A 20,213-nucleotide genomic window follows, 5' to 3' on the forward strand; every position below is an offset into this window, starting at 1 on the left:
AAATATGTATCTTATTTTTCATATTTCATAAATAGAATCTGACTTATTATTTATATTATTTGGGGAAAATAAGCTGGAACATACACATTTGCACACAGTGTGCTGTTTCGTGCAGACATTTTCTCTCCACAGCTTGTAATGAACTGCAAAAATATGAACTGCAAGGTGGAACAAAAATTAGAGAGGAAATGTCTCAGAGTAACAAATACATATTTTATGTTTTCTGTAGCCTTTCTTTATGCTAGTTGGACCCATGACTGCATAGCACTCTCAAACCCATAGCAAAAATTCCTAGGCTTCAAACTTCAGGACAACAGATAAAATACAATGCTTACTGAGGGAAAACAAAGGCGCTGTTCAGAAAGTATGAGGTGGGCTGCCTCCTGCCTACTTCTGTTTCAGCCTGCATGTTGTTATTCAGATTAGTTCACTATTTCTATAACAAAAAAAAAATTACTCCATTTGTAAACTGACCAAGTACTAAATATCTATGCATAACAGTCAAAATCATTTGCTTTGAATAGGTTGTTTTCTTACCTTGCTCAACACAGACAGCTTTCTTCTTCCCTTTTGCTCAAGAGGATACACACACACACCCCTACACAAAACTGAAATGATATCCCTGGGGAACACCGTAAGTGAGGTGTGAGTTAAGGGAATTAAATAACTGACAGTTCCTCCAACCCAACTTAAAGATAACTCTCCTATTCACTTCTTTCATAATAGCACAGAACACAGCCTATTGGGCCAGTATAGTCTATATGGACAAGCAGTGCCTCTGCACCATCTCAAGCAGCAGTTTCCCCAAGCCCTACTTGCTTCCCTTTTCTACCTTGCCTGCTGATTGCAGCATCTGGGCTTGACGAGGCATGTGACCCTCACCTGTTCTGAGCTTACTGCTGCTGAGGAATCCCAGAGCTAGCGAGCCCCACCTGGCCAGCTGTAGACCCTTCCCTGCCTCAGCCTCCTAAAGCTCCCTATGCCTCAGAGCCCTCTGTGTTCATGGACACGGGTCTCTCTGGTGAGGGGTCCTGCTGTTTTGGTTCCTACCCACTGACCGCCATCCCCTGTCACTCCATGAGTACTTCCTATACCAGGCATAGGCAAACTCAGCCCTCCAGATGTTTTGGGATACAACTCCCATCATCCCTGACCACTGGTCCTGTTAGCTAGGGATGATGGGAGTTGCAGTCCCAAAACATCTGGAGGGCCGAGTTTGCCTATGCCTGTTCTACACCAACTTCTCCTTCCCCATCCCCAGCTTGCCCCTGTGGGTCCCAGTCCCGGCTGCACTCCACGCCGGGATCCTCTTCTTCCTCCCCATCAGCCTGCCAGTTCATGACAGCACCAGTTCTAGTTGCATGCATCTTCCATTCCCACACACCTCACCAGTCCTCCTTCCTAAGATGAAGTGCAGACTGATATAAATATGTGAGTTATTGATATAAATGGAAATTGTGAGGGTGAACAACTGAACTTAGTGATTCAAACGCCAGGATCAGGAAGTCACCATCTACCCAACTAGACTAAATTTCGTTTCTGAGGAAGCTTCTCATCAAGACTAAGTAAGAGACAAAAGTTATATGCAAAATGAGATATCAGCTTGAAATACATGTTAGGAACAAAGGAAGCTAGCTAATACTGAATTAACATTGTCTGCACTGACTGGCAGCAGTCATTCCCAGCCCTACCTGGAGACTTTGGAGACTGAAGCTGGGATCTCTCACATGCACAGCACTATATCGCTTGAACTATCCACCCACCCAATTGGTGTTGTGATTGACTGCAAATAGGATAAGCCCAATTCACAATAAAAGTAAGTATTACACTGAATTTCTTCAAAAGGAAACCAAACCCAGGTAAATACTACACCCCTGGAACTTTTCATTGTTCATAGAATTGGAGTGGGTATAAGAACTCATTATTTGTGAACATAGTCAGTAGTAATATCACCAGGCAGGAGTGCTAGAAAACTGCATTTGAAGAGTTTGTACTACTACCGGTAACTATTAATGGATAAACTATAGTATAACTAGAATTCATAATTGGACAAAACAATTATCTGTATTCCAAATGCAGATGTACTAAGTACTTTCAAAACTATGATGACGTAAATGACTCAAGTAACAATATACGTTTCCTTTCTTGCTTTCTTATTTGTGTTTGACCACCTTCCATCCAGCGTTTACTTCATTTTTAAAACCAATTTATTCTTTAAACAATTTGACAGCTAAGAAGATGGAAACATGACCCATAGCCTCTCCATTTTGTTTATAGGTTTATCCTTCTCAGACTGACAGTTAAGAAAATGGCAACATAACATCTTAAAATGAACTCAGCATTTGAAAAAACTTTTCTGACCTATACTACTGAAAGAGGAAATATTTATCATGTATTGTAAAGTTTGAGGAAAAACAATGCACAAGACTAGCTATGGAATCTATTAGTGATTCTTTGGAGGGTGCAAAGGAACAACAGTTTTGCTCTTAACAGTAACAACCGTCACAGAGCATTGAAAAACCATGAATGCTCTTCACAGAAAACATTTTTTCCAGCTTAACTGGAAAATGTTTATTTCACATAGAGTGTACACTTTTCGAAAGCAATGCAATACATTCTTTCCAGATGAATTATCCAAACAAGGCTACATACATAATTTATTGTTCTTGTTTCTAAATGTGTATTTGATATGTTTGTGCTCTTTGGAGCTTTGGTTTCTCACCTTTCTTGATTATATTAGGGAAACATAATTGAGTTAAAATATAAGTTAAGAAAAAATATTGGGATACTGTACAATCCTATGGCCTTGCTGCATATTAGTTTTCAAATGTAGCTGCGGCAAATTATTTGAAGTTACTCTGACACATGGGGGATTTATTTTTCACCTTTCAAGCTATCTGAAGGAATATGAAGGTGATCTGCACAGAATACATCCAAGACCTGCTAGTCCCCTTAAAATACCATGCTGAAACATCAGTGCTATAAACAGCCTCTGGAAGGTGACACTTCTGTGAATGTGTTTAGCTTATGGAGCTAAACTGTAATTTGCCCATTAATCTCCAATACTTTTGCTAACATGGGCTAATAAAGGCTAAGCTTGCTAGCACCCATGAAAACATTACAAAACCTAGCACCTCTCCAGAATGAGAAGTGTTTTCTAAAAACAAGCTACAATTAAATTGAAAGAGAGAAAAACAAAAAAAGAGAGAGAGGTGATACTGTAGCTGCTACAGAACTGGCGAATGAATGCCAACACTGCAACAGTGCCAAAGAGGCCAATCATTTTGTGATGGCAGCTCCATGATTACTAATTATCAGAAGGTGAATCAGAAACAAACTGACATATAACTGCTGGTGGCAATTCTTTTTGTTTCAAACACAACAGACAAATATAAGAGGCCTGCTGAGAATAAGCATACTTCAGCTGATGCATCCACTTTTTGGACTAAAGTATAATCTGAAGGGTTCATACAATATTTAAAATTAAAAGGGCGTAGGAGTGCCCCTTTTAGCAAAAAATAAAAATAAAAATGCTTCTACCATAATAAACTTAGCTTACTAAAAAGGCACTTGTTGTGCTTGAGACTTTGTGTTTATGATCTACCTGACATAAGGCCTATGAATGTGCCAAATTTCAAACAGATCCGGTACAAATTGCCACAGGCATAAGAGGCTTTTAAATGCTCAGAACTGACACGTTGACCCCTTTTATTGCAATGTTTATACAGGTACCCCATATAGTACTTTCTCATAAAAACTAATGTGCTTTATTCAGTCTTGCTGACGTAGACATGGGGTGGCATTCAAGCAAGTTTTACTCAGAGTAGGACCATTGAAATTAATGAACATGACTAAATTAGGCACATGCATTTTAATGAGTTTACACTGAGTAAATCTTAGTTGAACACCACCCATGATTTCATTGGTTTGACAAAGTTCTGAGTGTTCCAACGTGTTTGTGCCCTGTTAAACCCTGTGGCAGCAACTACTGGCAAAATAATACACGGCACATGTATTATTTGAAGCAAAAATTTGAAGCAAAATTTTGCCAGGACTTCAATATTTACAGAGGGGTGCTATGTGCAATGCCAGTTCCTTCCGTTATTGAATATGACTGTGTGATGGAGTGATCAGATATGGGGATGTTACCAACATCCTACAGATATACCTGAAAAGCTGAGAAACTATCATGGAGAACCATACCCCATAATCCTGAGTGCTCCCGCTGCAGCTCCACACACATTAACACATCCTTGTAAGCCCTAGCTCACCTGCTCCAATACCCTCCTCAATCTACAACCTCACAGAAACAGAAACAACACTGCTGTCACCATCCACAATGGCACTCCCCTACTTAGTAGGCAGTCCTTTAAAATCCATCTAAGTTAGTATTCTCTTAATGACAGTGACTACTCAGATGCATAGGGACGCAGGTGGCGCTGTGGGTTAAAGCCTCAGCGCCTAGGACTTGCCGATCGAAAGGTCGGCGGTTCGAATCCCTGCGGCGGGGTGCGCTCCCGCTGCTCGGTCCCAGCGCCTGCCAACCTAGCAGTTCGAAAGCACCTCCGGGTGCAAATGGATAAATAGGGACCGCTTACCAGCGGGAAGGTAAACGGCGTCTCCGTGTGCGGCTCTGGCTCGCCAGATGCAGCTTTGTCACGCTGGCCACGTGACCCGGAAGTGTCTCCGGACAGCGCTGGCCCCTGGCCTCTTGAGTGAGATGGGCGCACAACCCCAGAGTCTGTCAAGACTGGCCCGTACGGGCAGGGGTACCTTTACCTTTACCTTTACTCAGATGCATCTGGGTGATCCGAAATGTGTATCTGGGTGGTCAGAAAGAAAAATCCTATAGGAGATATAGTGCTAATGGTAACAATGCAGATCTATTAGTCAGGTGTGGCTAGGCCACTGAACAGATGGATCATGGCCACAGACAACAACTGCTTCTGCAATGAAGCCAGGCTCAGGTTCAAACAGGCTCCCAATTAAAGGGAGTTGTGTAATACAGAGGCTACAACTGAAAATGCCTTCTGAGTTCTGATGTGACCTTGAAGTTCTGAGCTTGAGGCATACTTGGCACTTCCAACCTTCAGGGCTGCAGTATGGCCTTCAATGTCCCTCTTCCCTTATGGGTTACACATGCTGTTCTGTGATGGAAATGCTAAAGGCCTTTTACTCCACCTAATTCAGAATATTTTTTCAAGTGGTGTAACAGCTGCTTTGGGACTCAATATTTTCCAGCCTCTGCACAGTGAACAATTTTTCTGTAATAGGTTTTCCAAACCCTAAAGTTTGCCTATGTGGTGCCAGGTAATTTAAGGGCCCACTAACAAGCCAATCATTGCAGGAATGCTTTCTTCTTTTATTCAACATTTTGTTTCACTCCCACCTGACCTATTTCCACCTGCAGCAGCCTATTTTAGCTGAGCTGCAGTTTGTTAGCTAGTGATATTTTTTCCATTGATTCAAACTACCATCCTGGGCAAAGTTGGACAATATAGAGAAAATGCAAGTTATTACCATTCCAAAGAGTAAGAGGGGCTGTTAAAGGATTTGCGGTCATTAATTAAAATGCCAAATGTGTAATGTCCTTAAGAGCTGTTATGGAACTTTTCAGATGCCCAACTACAACACAAACTTTTTTTGAAAAATGGTCCTTAAAATCTCTCTTCCCTTAAACTTCTTCCATGCAGAAAAGCCAGGTGCAAATTCCTGCATTGCAGGGAGTTGGACTAGATGATCCTCAGGATCCCTTCCAACTCCACAATGATTGTGTGATTCTAGGAAGCTTTTTAACTGTACCCTGCTCAAACCAATACAGTGGGGCTTCAGGTCAGGTTTGCTTTGCCTTGTCCCACATCTCAGATTTCAAGTAACCCACTAAGCCCCTCATGCCTCCCAATCCTTGGACATTTTGTATGCATAGTAAAACCCTAATATTTGTTATATGCTTGAATTATGAAAATGATTGCTTTGTAAGAATATTACAACATAAGCCTTCTCTTTCACCATATGCAGAATACAAGGGAGCATTGCAAAACTATCACCAGGATGTACAGTCCTCATTAAATGACATATTATTTATATTAATCTTTCTCTTTTCAAACTACACAAAGTCCTTGTCAGAAGCAGGGAGCCTGGGCATATAAAATAAGACACATAAAGTAAGGCACAGATATAAGCCCTGAGTTAGAGCCATTTCAAGTTGAATGGGGACATGTAAATCCTGCTGATGTGTTAAGTGCAAATCGTCTTGAAAATCATGCTCTGCTTCAGCATATATGCAAGGGTCAGAGGAACACCTCAGATTTGAGATCCCACCCGCCCTTGCTTGATGTGGTAAATACATAATTTTCTACTTATATTACAAGTTAACCCCTTAATCGATAACCCAGTTCATAATCTGAGGTACATTCTGGGTGCCATAATATAAAGCCAAAGGTATAGTAATCAAGACTGATTGATTGCTGTTGGCTTACTCTGGAAATATTGTTAACTATTTTGTTTCTTAATGCTCATTTTTATGTTGTTAGGTTCGAATGAAACTGTGCTGTTTTATGTATGATACAATATATGCAGTCGGACAGAAATGACTTATCTGACTTTTCCGGGGATGAAAATACTACAAAAGATCATTTGACATTACTTACAGTATTTTTCGCCCCATAGGACGCACTTTTTCCCCTCCAAACATGAAGGGGAAATGTGTGTGCGTCCTATGGGGCGAATGCAGGCTTTCGCTGAAGCCTGGAGAGCGAGAGGCATCGGTGCGCACCAACCCCTCTCGCTCTCCAGGCTTCAGGAAGCTATCCGCAAGCCTTGCAAGTCCAGCGGGCGTTCCCGCGGGCTCACAAGGCTTGCGGGCAGCAGCCTGCAGCCCCGGCGAGTGTCCGCAAGCCTTGCGCGCCTGGCGGGAGGTCCCGCCGGGTGCGCGAGGCTTGGGGCAGCAGCCTGCAGCCCGAAGCACGCGGAGCCCTCTGGAGGGTGCCCCGTGCTTCGGGCAGGTGTGCGCAAGGCTTGGGGCGGCAGCCGCGGGGGGGGGGGAATAATTTTTTTTTATTCATTTTCCCCAAAAAAAACCGAGGTGCGTCCTATGGGCCGGTGCGCCCTATAGGATGAAAAATACAGTATCTTCCTAGTGTTAGCTTAGTAGTAGCAGAGAATTATTTGGAAAAGATATATGTGGTATATCTTGTTAGGTGGGGGGGGAAGCAAGTAGAACTTACTGTTAAAATAGAAGTCCTAACATTCTACATACACTTCTACAGTAGAAGGCATATCAAACCCAGTTAGTGAGATGAAGCAGCCTTCAGGATGAAGTGCCGTGGCTGTACTTGACGAACATGAGCTATAGCATTGCATGCAAGTTTTTTGTATAACTTCTTGCTCAGCATAAAATCTTGCTCTTTTAAATATAACAGCGGTAAGTTCAGTTCTCAGGTGCTCTCATTTGCCAAAGGAAGTCTGTCTGCTGCATTCCTTGTGTGCTCTGCATGAAAAATTTATATGACTTCTTGAAATGGGTTCTAAAATTCTACAAACCCATGATCAAACTTCAGTACATAAAAAGCTTATATATCACATTTTCATCCACTGATGCTAATGCATTAGCTTACAGTATCAGGAGGAGAGACTCTGAGAACTAAGAAAAAGCCACCTATACCAGTAAATATGAGGGAGGCTGCACGGAGTAAATTATCTGAAGGAGACAGATGTCAGGGGTTTGATTAATGGATCAGAGCAGAAAAAAGAGGAAAAGACCTCTTACGATCTCTTTAAATTGCTGCATTTGGACAAAAGACATGGTAAACCTCCCACTTAGGTTTGCAGATCTAGCAGTACCTGAACGTATCCTGAACTTTTATATGGAAACGTTTATATACAGCAACTTGTCAGATCATTCTGTGGTCTCTATAGCAGCAATCATGACACAAATTGCAGTATCCAGTAGCTGCTGCCAAATACTAGGAACCTTAGGGCTGACTTATACAGGCATGTTAATCATTTGACAGCATCAAGTGATCACACATCAGACACTAGAAACAGAATGTTTGTGTTGTTTTCATTTCCGGGCGCAGAATGGCACTTCTAGAATCCATGGCTTCTGCTTGGAAGGCAAAATTACAGCAACTACAATCCTACAATCCTTTGTAAGAAGTGATGCTCATTATTTCCACAGCAGTGGACCCAGGGAGGAATGACCACTGGGAGGAGCACAGAGAAAAGCAGCTCTGTGGTGCACCTGTAGCAACAAAACCAGATGCCTTCATCTGTGCCACCTGCTGTAAAACATGTCTCCCCCATATCGGCCTCTACAGCAACAGCAGGCGCTGTAAGTTTCAGTGGTTTGACTTTTTCCTCAAAGATGCACTCTTCCATTGTCGCCCGAGACAGGTGGATGCCAACAACGATTTCCAATTTAGTGACTGTCCCTAGTGAACTCTCCCTGTTATATACTCCCTCTTTTGAAGGTTTGTGTGTGTTTCACTTGGGAATGAGGGGCTTCTGCAGGAGGAGGAGAACTTGCCCCCCACCCCACCATTTTCCTTGGAGAGAAAAAGTAGACTCCGAGGCAAGTGAAAAAATGTTTTTCCCCATCACTAGTGCAAACTGTAAAAACTGCACAGGCACTTATCAGTGGACTATTAATGCATTATTAAAATACAGTGGTACGTCGGGTTAAGTACTTAATTTGTTCCGGAGGTCCGTTCTTAACCTGAAACTGTTCCTAACCTGAAGTACCACTTTAGCTAATGGGGCCTCCTGCTGCCGCCGCGCCGCTGGAGCATGATTTCTGTTCTCATCCTGAAGCAAAGTTATTAACCCGAGGTACTATTTCTGGGTTAGTGGAGTCTATAACCTGAAGCGTATGTAACCCGATGTACCACTGTATGAACAATTAAAGAATGTCCTAAACATTCACAAGGCAGAATGTTCTTCTGCCTTGTGAATAAGACAATAAAATCAATATTCCATTAATGGTTGTAGGTGGTCCCTTGGTTCAATTCACCAGCAGGAGTGCAGGATATATGTATGAGAGAGAGAGAAGGAGAGATTTTCAGCTTTGAATGGGCAGGTGCAGGGAGAGAGAATGCAACAGATGAAAGTTAACCTAGCTGGAGTTTGTTAGAACTGGGTATCTGGCCTAGGGGTTGGTGCAAGCTGCCACCTGAGAATACAAGGGTGCTTGTGCTCTGTGTATATATTTATGAATAAAACACATAATATGAAGGAGCCATTAACTCTCTAGTGCTCTTTGTTTTATTGGAAAAAGAATCCTCCAGTGTTTCCACTTAGTCAGAAGTGGCAAGCATGGAACAGTATTTTGGGTCATGCTTGTACAGTAGTGGACTGACTACTGTGTAAACACTGAACAACTGACTCATATGGGGGGGGGGAAATGCCAGGGAGTATATACAGAAAGTTATTGTGCAATAGCAATGTCTGAAAAGATGAGTAGATGTTTGGGATGATTTGGAGAAGGGATCCCATATGCCAGCATTTGCCACAGTTCAGCCTTCACATCCCAAACCACAATGTGCTATAGGCAGGGCGAAGTACAATAGAGAGGCTTGGCTATGTACATACAACAGTTTAAAGTGGATTTGATGCAACCCCTGTTTTTTTGGGTTTTTTTGCGTGAACCACACAACATTGTTCTCCAACAGACAGCCTGTACATCCCCTCCAAAGGCATAGTGTGGGTACTTAGTGGTTTGTTATGTGTGTAGTGTCATTTTTCTGGGAGCCATTTTTCACCACACACACCCCTACTTCCATTGGCGAGGTAGTTCTCAGTGGGCTGCTGCTGCTGGAATTATTATTATTCCCAGTGTTCTGTGCAAGTTTGGTTCATAGGAAAACATGTCTCTCAAAAACAGGAAAATTTGACCACTCACACAGGTGACAAATATATGTGAACATACCCACTGTGGATATCATGTTTCCAGAACTCAGGGAAGTATTAATTACAGGAAGGGCACTGCCCACTAGTGTGGACAGGAAACATTGAGACGAGAGTTCAATTGAAAGTTCTTGCATGCACAAAAGCACATTAACACACTGATATCTACACAGCCTAAGAGTGTGAGATCTTCTTAGCAAGTTCCTCACTCTGCTGAGCCAAGAGGTAGCCATAGGCAAGTCATTGTCATCCCCATCCCCATCCCCATCTCCTCCTTCCCATTTTCAATACAGGAATAAGTATACTGACTTATTATATAGTTCTGTTTTAAATCACTATATAAATGCTAATGATGATATTTCCACTTGAAGACATATTTACAAAGCAACAGTTCCACATTATTTATTTAAGTGAGGCAAGCTGCATGCTACAGGAGGAAGCAAACCTACACCTCCTAGGATCACTAACAATTTTTTCAGCTATTGTTTGCTACTGAAATTTATACATAAACCATCCACTTAAACTTTACTCTTAGCCTTTCAGAAACCCATGTAATTCAGCATACTATTTCTATCCAAGCCAGTCTGTGAACTTGATAGCCATCAGTTTCTTGTTTCATGTATGATTTGCTATAGTTATTTTCACCCCACTTTACATATAGCATAGCTAATACAGAAAATTGCAGGCAAATCACTACATTTCAAATTCTTACTATGTAAGGAGAAACCGAGGGATAAGGGCATCAAAAATTAGCAGGAAAACAATTACGGGGAATGGAGGACAGTGCATTGCAATTAAATTAAAAACCACAAAAGAAAAAGATGAGAAACTGCAAAAAACATTGAAAGCACCAAAGTAGGCTACCTGATAATAAAAGCAGAGAAAAACACTTGTGAAACAAAAGTCTGGTGTAGTACTATGATTTGCCATCCCATAGAGTGATTGCTGTATCCTGAGATACAATCATTTTTCAAATTTTGTAAAGAATGAAACAGCATTCAAAAAAGACCTTCATCAACAATGGGCAGCAGCTGCAACATTCTCCTTTTGATTTTGAAAAAAGTGTGTGTGAGAGAGAATGTGACCTGATTGAGAAATGTAACTCGGCATCAGTAGCTTTGACCCATCCTCTTTCAAAAGAAGAGAAGTGCACCCTGACTGAGAAAACAGTGCCTGGAAAGCACATTCTCCTAATCTCTCTGAGGAAACAAGAGCCAGCTGAGCTCTACCAGGCAATAAGCCTCTCTGTTTGTTCTCCTTCAAAGAGTGACAAGAAGACCTCACAGAGAAAAAACAAAATAAGAAGGCCTCCTTGCTTGTCAGTAGCAGAACTGCAGAACAACTGAGAAACAACTGCAGAATCTCATAAGATGTACCCTATAGATACCCGAACATCTATGAGGTCATGATCCAAAGTGGTGAACGTTTGTTCTAATATATAGAGGGAGAGAGAAGAGAGGAATTGCTCTCTCAAAAGCTTCCTCAAGAACTTATCAGCCCACACAGACAACCATTTTAGCAGTATCTTGCACTGATATAGGGTAAACAAATAAAACTAATATCGTCACTCGCTGGGATGACAGAGCTCACCCAAGGCAGATTGGTAAGTTATATGGACTTAGAGTAATGGGGAAATAAAACATTTGCACCACTGGCAATTTCCTTCACCAACCCCAAATTGCATTTTGAATTCGGAGGAGTTTAAAGAGTCATTTTGAAGTTCTGTGGATACAGCTTCTAAGAGGTGAAATTCAGAAGACAAAATAGCCCCTGCTGGATCACAGCCATAGATTTTGATCTCTAAATGGCAATTATTACTGAAATTAGCACCGCAATGAGTAGGTTTACTTTTACTTTTTAAAAATAACTCCCTTATATCAAATAAAAAGAGCAAAAAAAATTCCTTTCAAACCTCTAGGATATATAAATTAAAGTCTCACTTTGCACTTCATGCTAGCTTTAATAAAGCCAAGAAAGCCATAGTAAAGCAGAGCAATGCACAGAAGTCGGTTGTAGTAATTTGGTTCACATTGTTTAATTAATAAATCCAGTAACTCAAATGAAAATATAAAATGAAATTAAGAAAATTATGCAACTCATGCACAGGATATGCTTATCTTTGGAATATAATAGCAGAATTAATGTGTGTGTGTGTGTGTGTGTGTGTGTAAAAGAAGAATATGGTTTGGTGAGAATACTGGGTTGTATCCAGAGGTTGAGAGAGCAGAAGAAAGTTAGGTTCAACAAATCTTTCTTCTCCTCTCCTTTCTACTTTCTACCCCCTATACCTCTTGAAGACACTAGCCAGAGTTTGGGTAGACGGGGTGGACAGCGGGGGCTGTTGCATGCAGGGATTCACCAAAAAGGACTCAGGTGAAAGGACCTTGCAGCAGCAGAAATTTCACTTGAGCAACATCCTCCTGCCCAATTTCAGATTATTCCTCTTCTCACACTGTAATCAAGTATGATGCAGTGCCCGCCCCACCCCCATTCAAGAGGGCCCTCAACCCACTGTAGGTGTTTTTTGTAGGGTTGGAGGGGGAAGTACAGGGGCTTCAAACAGGAGATGGGGGACAGAAAGATCAGTTGAGTGACCTGCCTCCTGCTCACACAAACACTGGATACAACCCATTCATAGAAAGGTTTGATCCATATCTGAATAGTTGGGAAAGCATCATGCAGCTTTCTAAGCAAATGAAAGTTTAGAAAGAGAACGGTTCATATTTATAAATGCACACAGACTAAACTTGAGAGTGATATGGCGTTGATCACATCTCAATTTTTTTAATGTTTGGAATAGTTTTACCTGTTAAATTATTTTGAAAAATTATCAATGGATAGTTTTATATATCTATATATCTAAAATCCAGAGACCTTTCTGCACCCATTTTTAGAGCCAAAGCATCCATGGACATATTTAATCCTTTCCTCTCATACCTCTTCCTCTGAAAAGCCCTCTTCCTAAAGATGCTATTAGCTGCATTTGGAAACAAATAACTTGGGCTGAATCCAGTGTTCACCTTCTGCAGATGGAAAGCCTTCTGATTTAGCATAGGGAAGATGCTGTGGAAGAGAAGGCAGGTCATTTTTCATCCCCCAACCGCTACAATGCAGCAGGTGGCTGTGGGGAGAAGTAAGGTGCCAGCAAATGTTGCCTTCCTTTCTCCTGGGGGGGGGGAGACAACCCCTGAGTGGAACTTCATTTGAGCATGCTGCTACTGGCCAAGGCAAAGTCTAGCTCCAAAGCAGATGCTGCAACTTTTTGTCCCCTCATCTCTCCCATTTCTGATGTGCACAAACACACTGCTTTGTATGGTGAAGATTTACTATATGGTGAATGGAATCTATTGGGGGGGGGGATGTAAATGCAGCGTAAATAAGCTGGTCACATGCCGACAAAATACATAAGTTTGGAACGTGGTGAGAATTGGCCACCATTTTAGAAGTCAGCATTAATTCAAGAGAACAAGAGCAAAAGAGGATAAAAAAACAGATCAATTTCAAGCGGCCTCAAGTCACAAAGGATACCTGCTTTTAAAAATTTCACAATGTTTTAAAGATCTCAGACTGCCATGGAATACATTTAAGGAATAAAAGAATCTTAGCTCAGTCAACACAGTTTTGCGTTATGTCCACCACTTCTGCTCAGAGAACAGTAAAAGAAGAAGGCTAATGGCGATGGTGTTAAAATAAAGTTAAAGAATGTATACAGACTTAGCAGCTGCAGCTTAACAAATCAAACACAAACACAAACAGTAAAATATCCATCAGTGACTCCAGTCAGACAGCTTTCATAACTTTTATCCACTATCTACAAATCTCAGCACTAAATATTTTCCTCTGAAGTAATTAAGAGCTCTCTGATACATTATCTTTTTTCAGTGGCAGTCTGGACATGTGTCAAGCTGCCCGTAGATAAGATGTTATGCTGAACACAGTGGAAGACAAGCAAGATGTAATGCAGAAGATAATCACTTGCATGACTGAATAAAATGAGCTCTCCCTCCTCCCAATTCAGTTTTGCAATGTAATTATTAGAATATTATTAATTCGTACCTCTGTAATAGATTACCAGGTTTGCATATTAGGCACTGCTTTATGAAAGTGAGTCATGGGCAACTTACAACCGCCAGGAGCCCAAGCCCACATTCCCAGCATGTTTGCATTCCTCTTTTAGTGATATCTCCACTGACTTTGCCATGTCCACAAAATGGAAGGTGGCAGGGTCCCCAGGGACAGCTTCAGGCACAAGGCCTATTGGCAGACAAACTCTGCATTACAAAGACATCTGCAAGCAAGACATAAAGGCTGGCATCACAAACCCCTCTGTGTGAGAATGCCTTGCAGACCATAGCAGTGCCTGGAGTCAAGTTGTGTATCCACAGCAGTGACTAGAGGAGAAATGACCACTGGAAGAGAGAATAAATGCTATGGTGCATCTGCAGCACAGCCAGATGCCTTCATCTGCCCCAGATGCAACAAAACATGTGTCTCCCATATCATCCTCTACAGCCACAGCAGGCACTGTAACTCTACAACTGTTTCACTTCACCCCCAATGGCACAGTCTTCCATTGTCATCCGAGAGAGATGGGTGCCAACAGCAGACATGGCTATGCTTCAGTTGGTTGTTCCTGCCTCCTTTAGAATCAATGAGTTTGAGACATGCTTAGAATGACTGAATCAAGAGTTTTACACAGATTGTGGACAGTGGTCTGGACCCAAAGAAGCATAAGTGTAATTCCATGTATTCAAAAATACGTTGGACAACTAGCAGCCTCCCATGCTCATAATGTTTTATACTTGCGGAAACCATTTCAGCATGGTATATAAATTAACAAAAACAAGAATACTAATTTGAAACTGAATGGATTTTGCAAACAGGTTTGAATGTATGATATGGATGTGAGCCATTCAAAGGGGAAAAGTCAGAGAGATGAGCTTTTTAAAATCACCATCCTGATTTTACCCTAGGCTTTGAAGTTAAAGACACTCCAGTGTTATGGGATTTCTCATGAACAACACTCCTCAGCTCAGTGACCTCCATCAAGTGGATTTAACCTTGTGATTACCAAACATCTCACCCTACAAGTATATAATGTGGGCTGAAACTGATCCATCACATGAGTAAGACAAGTTTTAGCTGTGTGCTGTGGATCAACTTTAGGATTATGGTTTCAAATATTTGCTGCCTTTTTTAAAAAAAGGAAAAAGCAGGGGGGGTTGGCGATTTGCATCAAGTAAGCAGAGGGAGAAATCAGTTACAGTGGTTTGCTGTGTTAAGGCTACTACAGTTACAATCCTAACTTAGTTCAACAGACTTAGAACATCCATCAACAAGGAAGGAGTTCTTGACTTGATCCTGACCAGCTTCAGTTGAAAATGAATGGGGGAGGCAACCCATCTCAAACTATGCTTTTTAAAGTTAAGTTTGGGAGAAGGAGTGGGTGGATGGTGAAGAGCTCAACATCTACTCAGAAAGAATCCTGGGGTTCTCATGCTACAACACACAGGGAAGAAAGAGAGTTGCCTAAGCCAAGGAAAGATCTAGATAAGGTCTACACAAGAAGAAGAAGAAGAAGAAGAAGAAGAAGAAGAAGAAGAGGAGGAGGAGGAGGAGGAGGAGGAGGAGGAGGAGGAGTTTGGATTTGATATCCCGCCTTTCACTCCCTTTAAGGAGTCTCAAAGCGGCTAACATTCTCCTTTCCCTTCCTCCCCCACAACAAACACTCTGTGAGGCGAGTGGGGCTGAGAGAAGTGTGACTGGCCCAAGGTCACCCAGCAGCTGCATGTGGAGGAGCAGAGACACGAACCCGGTTCCCCAGAGTACGAGACTACCGCTCTTAACCACTACACCACACTGGCTCTATGAGGATATTTCTCCCTTCCCCCTTGGTAGGCAAGCAAACTGTGCTTGTGCTTAGGGACTATGGATCACTGAAGAAAGCTGAAAGGGGATCGGAGGAATCCTGCAGATAGGGGAATTGGCCTTTTTGTTACAACATTCAATGAGCGTGCCTAATGCAGCTCGTTGGAGCCCCCTGCCCATATAAGCAATGCACAAAAAACCCTTATCAACCAGCCCAAACCCCATCATTAGCAGTGGGCCCTTCTTTGTGTCTCACTGGCAAGCACAACTCACTGTACAGTGACACAGGACAGGGCCTTTCGTGTTGTGGCCATTCAGCTTTAGAATTCTCTCAAACCTGTTGGGTTTCTGCCAAGTTAAAACTTAGCCTTTTAACTTGGCTGTAAGCTCAGTGCTACAGCATAGACTTTGCAGCTTCCTATGTTGCTATTTCTTTTCCTAAGCATTTGGAGGAAATTAGCTGGGCTGTTTAAGGTTTTTGTTTTATTCTGTACTGCTGTATGCTATTGCTGGTTGCCTTTTAATTATTGCATTTCACTGGGCTTCTATGTGATGTTATATTCTTTTGAAATATGTTGGAAACCACACTGTGTTCATCATTTTTGATGAAGGATGATCTAGACATTTTTGAAAGTAAAATTAAAAATTAAAGAAAACTGCCATGCAACAAAACTGCCACATACAGAAGACCCAGCATTGAATATAAGTCCAGACAAATATCTTCTTTTAATTGTTATCTTCCATACTGTGTAAGTCACAGCTGAGCAAAATGAGTATGTCTGATGGTGAAATTTTGACGAAGCACAATAGAAAGGCTTTTCAACCTTTGACTTTCATTTTGTAAAGGTATAAAAAGGATAAAATACAAGACAGGAACCTGAATTTTAATGGCACTGCTATTGTTCTTGAGCTTCTCAAAGCCTTGTTAGCTAGTTCACTTTTCTCTTAAATCTTCTTCTGACATAGGTTATCCAGATGGAACTGAGAGCAGAATTTAACTTCTGAAGCCACAGACTGGTTAATAATTCTGTTACTGTTATGGATACATGACCCATAAGAGAACCTAAATCTCCTTTGGCTGTTTTGGCTTAAGCTTTCTTTTTCTTCCCCACCCCCTAAAAAACACTTCAAATTCTTTTATTCTTCAAATAATCAATTTTTGTCTGCTATGTATGTAAGGAATGGCTGCTTTGAAACAACAAAATGTCTGACACAAGAGCCCACAATTTCAGTAGCTGTTTCCAGCTGTGCATGCCAGATCCATAAATAATTAAGATACTGGATACTTAATGAATCACAACAATGTTAATGAAATGTAAATAGTGTACTGTATTAATAGTGAGAATAATTATTTTTGCTTCTTTTCAAAACATACCTCATGGTATTTCTGATAGTTCCGTACTATTAAAATGCAGGTAACTAGTTTTGGTTTCAAAGGTTTTGAGATGAGAGGTTAGCAGCTTTAAATACTAGCTACACCAAAGCAATCCTCAAGGTATTATCATCTGTGTTTGGGGATCTTGAAGAATTCCAATGCAAATAAAAATGAGAGCAGAAATTGTCGTTTCCTTATTTCCCCCATGTCTTGGAATGGAAATCAATCCATTGAATACAATTGGTGTACGCCATTCTTGCTTTCAGTCTGCAAATGTTACATAGTGGATTATGCCCCCAACCCCCATCTGTATAGTTTCTTTTGCATTGATATGGGATGGAATAATCAAATTTACATAATTTTACCAGAATGGCTGTTGAGTTGAATAATGCATTTTTCAGTGGAAGACGAACTGTAGTGCAGCAGAAACAGTGAAATATGTGAGGAATGCAGGGTACGACTGAAGATGATGCATTCTTACATCACTCTCTGTATTTGTTTATTTATGTAAAGGCTTACCACAATCCAGATTTTTTAACTACTCAAAAATTTCAGAACTCATAAAATGTAATGGAAGCCAAACAGAATGAGAGCCAAGTAAACAGATGATTTAATTCTAGGAGCACTATAGTGAACTGAAACTGTGAATAGTGGTTATGTGTAGATGGAAAAGCATCCCTTACTCTTTACTAAAAGAAACAAAGCACATGGAGGGGGGAATATCAGATCTTGCATATTTAGCATGTCTCTAACACCGTTTGCAGGCAGCTGCAAAGAACCTTCATAGGCTTTCTCCTTGGAGGTATGTAAGCCTTGGGCACATCTACTACCACCAAAAGCACTCCTTGGGAACCTAGCATTCTAGAAGCCCCAAACAAAAATCAATGCTCTTGTCAATCATTAAAGGCTGCTTGACTGCTTGGTTTTTTTCAGGATCCTTTCAATGTCTATTAGCCTTAAACCAAACTATATCACATCAAAGGAAGAAACAGGCCTTCTCTTTTAGTGATGTAGTACAGCAAATAAATAGAGTGTCACAATCCAGTTACACATCAGAGAAATTTATTCAAAGAATATATGGAGAAAAGAATTATGAGAAAATCTGTAGCAGACATAAAGATATATAAATGTTGGACATGATTCGCCTCCCAGCCCCGTCATTCTATAAAGAATGACGGGGCTGGGAGGAGAATCATGTCCAAAAAGCCTTTAAAGTTATATAATGCCCTCAGGCTTGAAAACACAGAACTATGATCACTGACAAGAATCAGCTTGTCAGTCTGTCTTTCAGACATTTGGATTTTGGCTACTCACATAATATTGTACACAGGAAGAACTTCCTTCCATATCTTTACTTCATATCGAAAAACTATTGATTGGAACCAACCACAAATTAGCCTAAGACCAGTGTTTCTCAACCTTTTTTAACCCATCCCCCCATTTAACTAATATAAAAATCCCATGCTTCCTAATTCATTTATTTGAATTTTCAAAAGAATTGGAATATTATGACTCGTAATAATAAATAGTAATAAAACCCAATCAAAGAGTTGGCTTCAATTATGATGCATGCTTCTCACAATCTTTTGGGTTCAGGGCACCATGGAAGATAGACAACATTTTAGGTCACCTTCAGCATCCAGACCATTACATTGTTTTGTTTCAACAGCTACAACAGCAGAGAAACCAGCTTCCTAAGGCATGTGGATGAAAATGGCATAATGATGCACAGTCTGTTCTCCTGTTTTGGGGTATACAGGGACATATTTCTGCCCAATCCTTTCCAAAGAAAACTGTTTGAAATCATGGTTGGCAGCTGAATCACACCTGAGTTCCAAAAATTCCTCTTGGAGATGCTCTGGCAAGGACTGAACATTAGTGATAAAAGGGTTCCTCACAGCATGCTCTACAATCAGCAGAATACTCTGGCAGTGGGAACTGAGCAGACTATTTCATATTGTCTGCAGAAGCAAGTTGCCAACCAATGAAACTTTTCCAGGTGGTTCCTAGGTAGTCACAGCAGACATAGTCAGCATGTCTGGAAGCAGTGGTTGGACCTGGTTGGGCATTGGCTGTGATTAGGAAGCCCACCACTTCTCTCTTTGTGGTGATTATATGTGTTTAATTGCTGTAATGTAGTAATGTATAATCAGTTTAAAGGGAAAGCCCCGTCTATAGCAGATACACATTCCAGTGCAGAAACAGATATCTCTTCTTCTCTGATGAGTCTGGGTGCTGAGATTATTTTAATAATTATATTAAAAATTTGTGCCAGACCAGTATATAGATGGGAGGATCAAATTAACACCTACCAATTTTGGCAGATGTCACCATAACTGGCCCCCAAAATTGGCATAATTCTACGAAGTGTACTGAAAAATGCTCTCTCGTGCTCTCTTTTTCCTTATATATATTCAACAGCATGCACAGATTTGGGTGCAATGGCATTTGCAAATACACATGCTAAACAGTGGCATATAACTCACCTGTGAAAGGCTAACATTGGCTAAACCTAGAAATATACCTGCTCAGTTGGTAAAGCATGAGACTCTTAATCTCAGGGTTTGAACCCCAAATTGGGTGAAATATTACTGCATTGCAGGGGATTGGAATAAATGACCTTTGTGCTCCCTTCCAACACTGCAATTCTAACCCTGCTTATGCAAAGGTATTCCTGTTCCTCTTGAGTTCTTTTTAACAAACAGCTAAGAACTCAGCTCAGTCTCATTCTGCCATCTAACAGCAAAAAACAAATTCAACCTCTTGCTGCTGAAAGGGTGGCAAATTGGTTGCTGCTGACAGCTGAGTTACTCTAAACAGTCTTTAACGGTTTTGAATGAGAGCCCTCAGAAAGTACAGGTCTTTAATGGGAATTGGCTGAATTCCATTATTTGGTGCATAAGAGGGATTTTACAACAGCTAAAATAGACACTGTGTCACAATTAAATTGTTTTTTGTTTTGTTTTTCTGCAAGCCACCATCTTCATGCATGGATAGTAATGATAACACTTTCCCCCTCTAACTCAATTTGATTCATAGCCATGACACTTAATTTGTTCCTCTAAAG

General features: G+C 41.0%; 1 protein-coding gene across 3 annotated transcripts in view; it reads right to left on the reverse strand.

The window, feature by feature from the left end:
• The window catches only part of LRP1B (LDL receptor related protein 1B), a 782,700-nt gene that overhangs the window by 356,087 nt on the left and 406,400 nt on the right, over positions 1-20,213 (reverse strand). The window lies entirely within an intron of this gene.

Source organism: Podarcis cretensis, assembly GCF_951804945.1.
Source record: "Podarcis cretensis genome assembly, chromosome: 1".
NCBI classification, from domain to species: domain Eukaryota; kingdom Metazoa; phylum Chordata; class Lepidosauria; order Squamata; family Lacertidae; genus Podarcis; species Podarcis cretensis.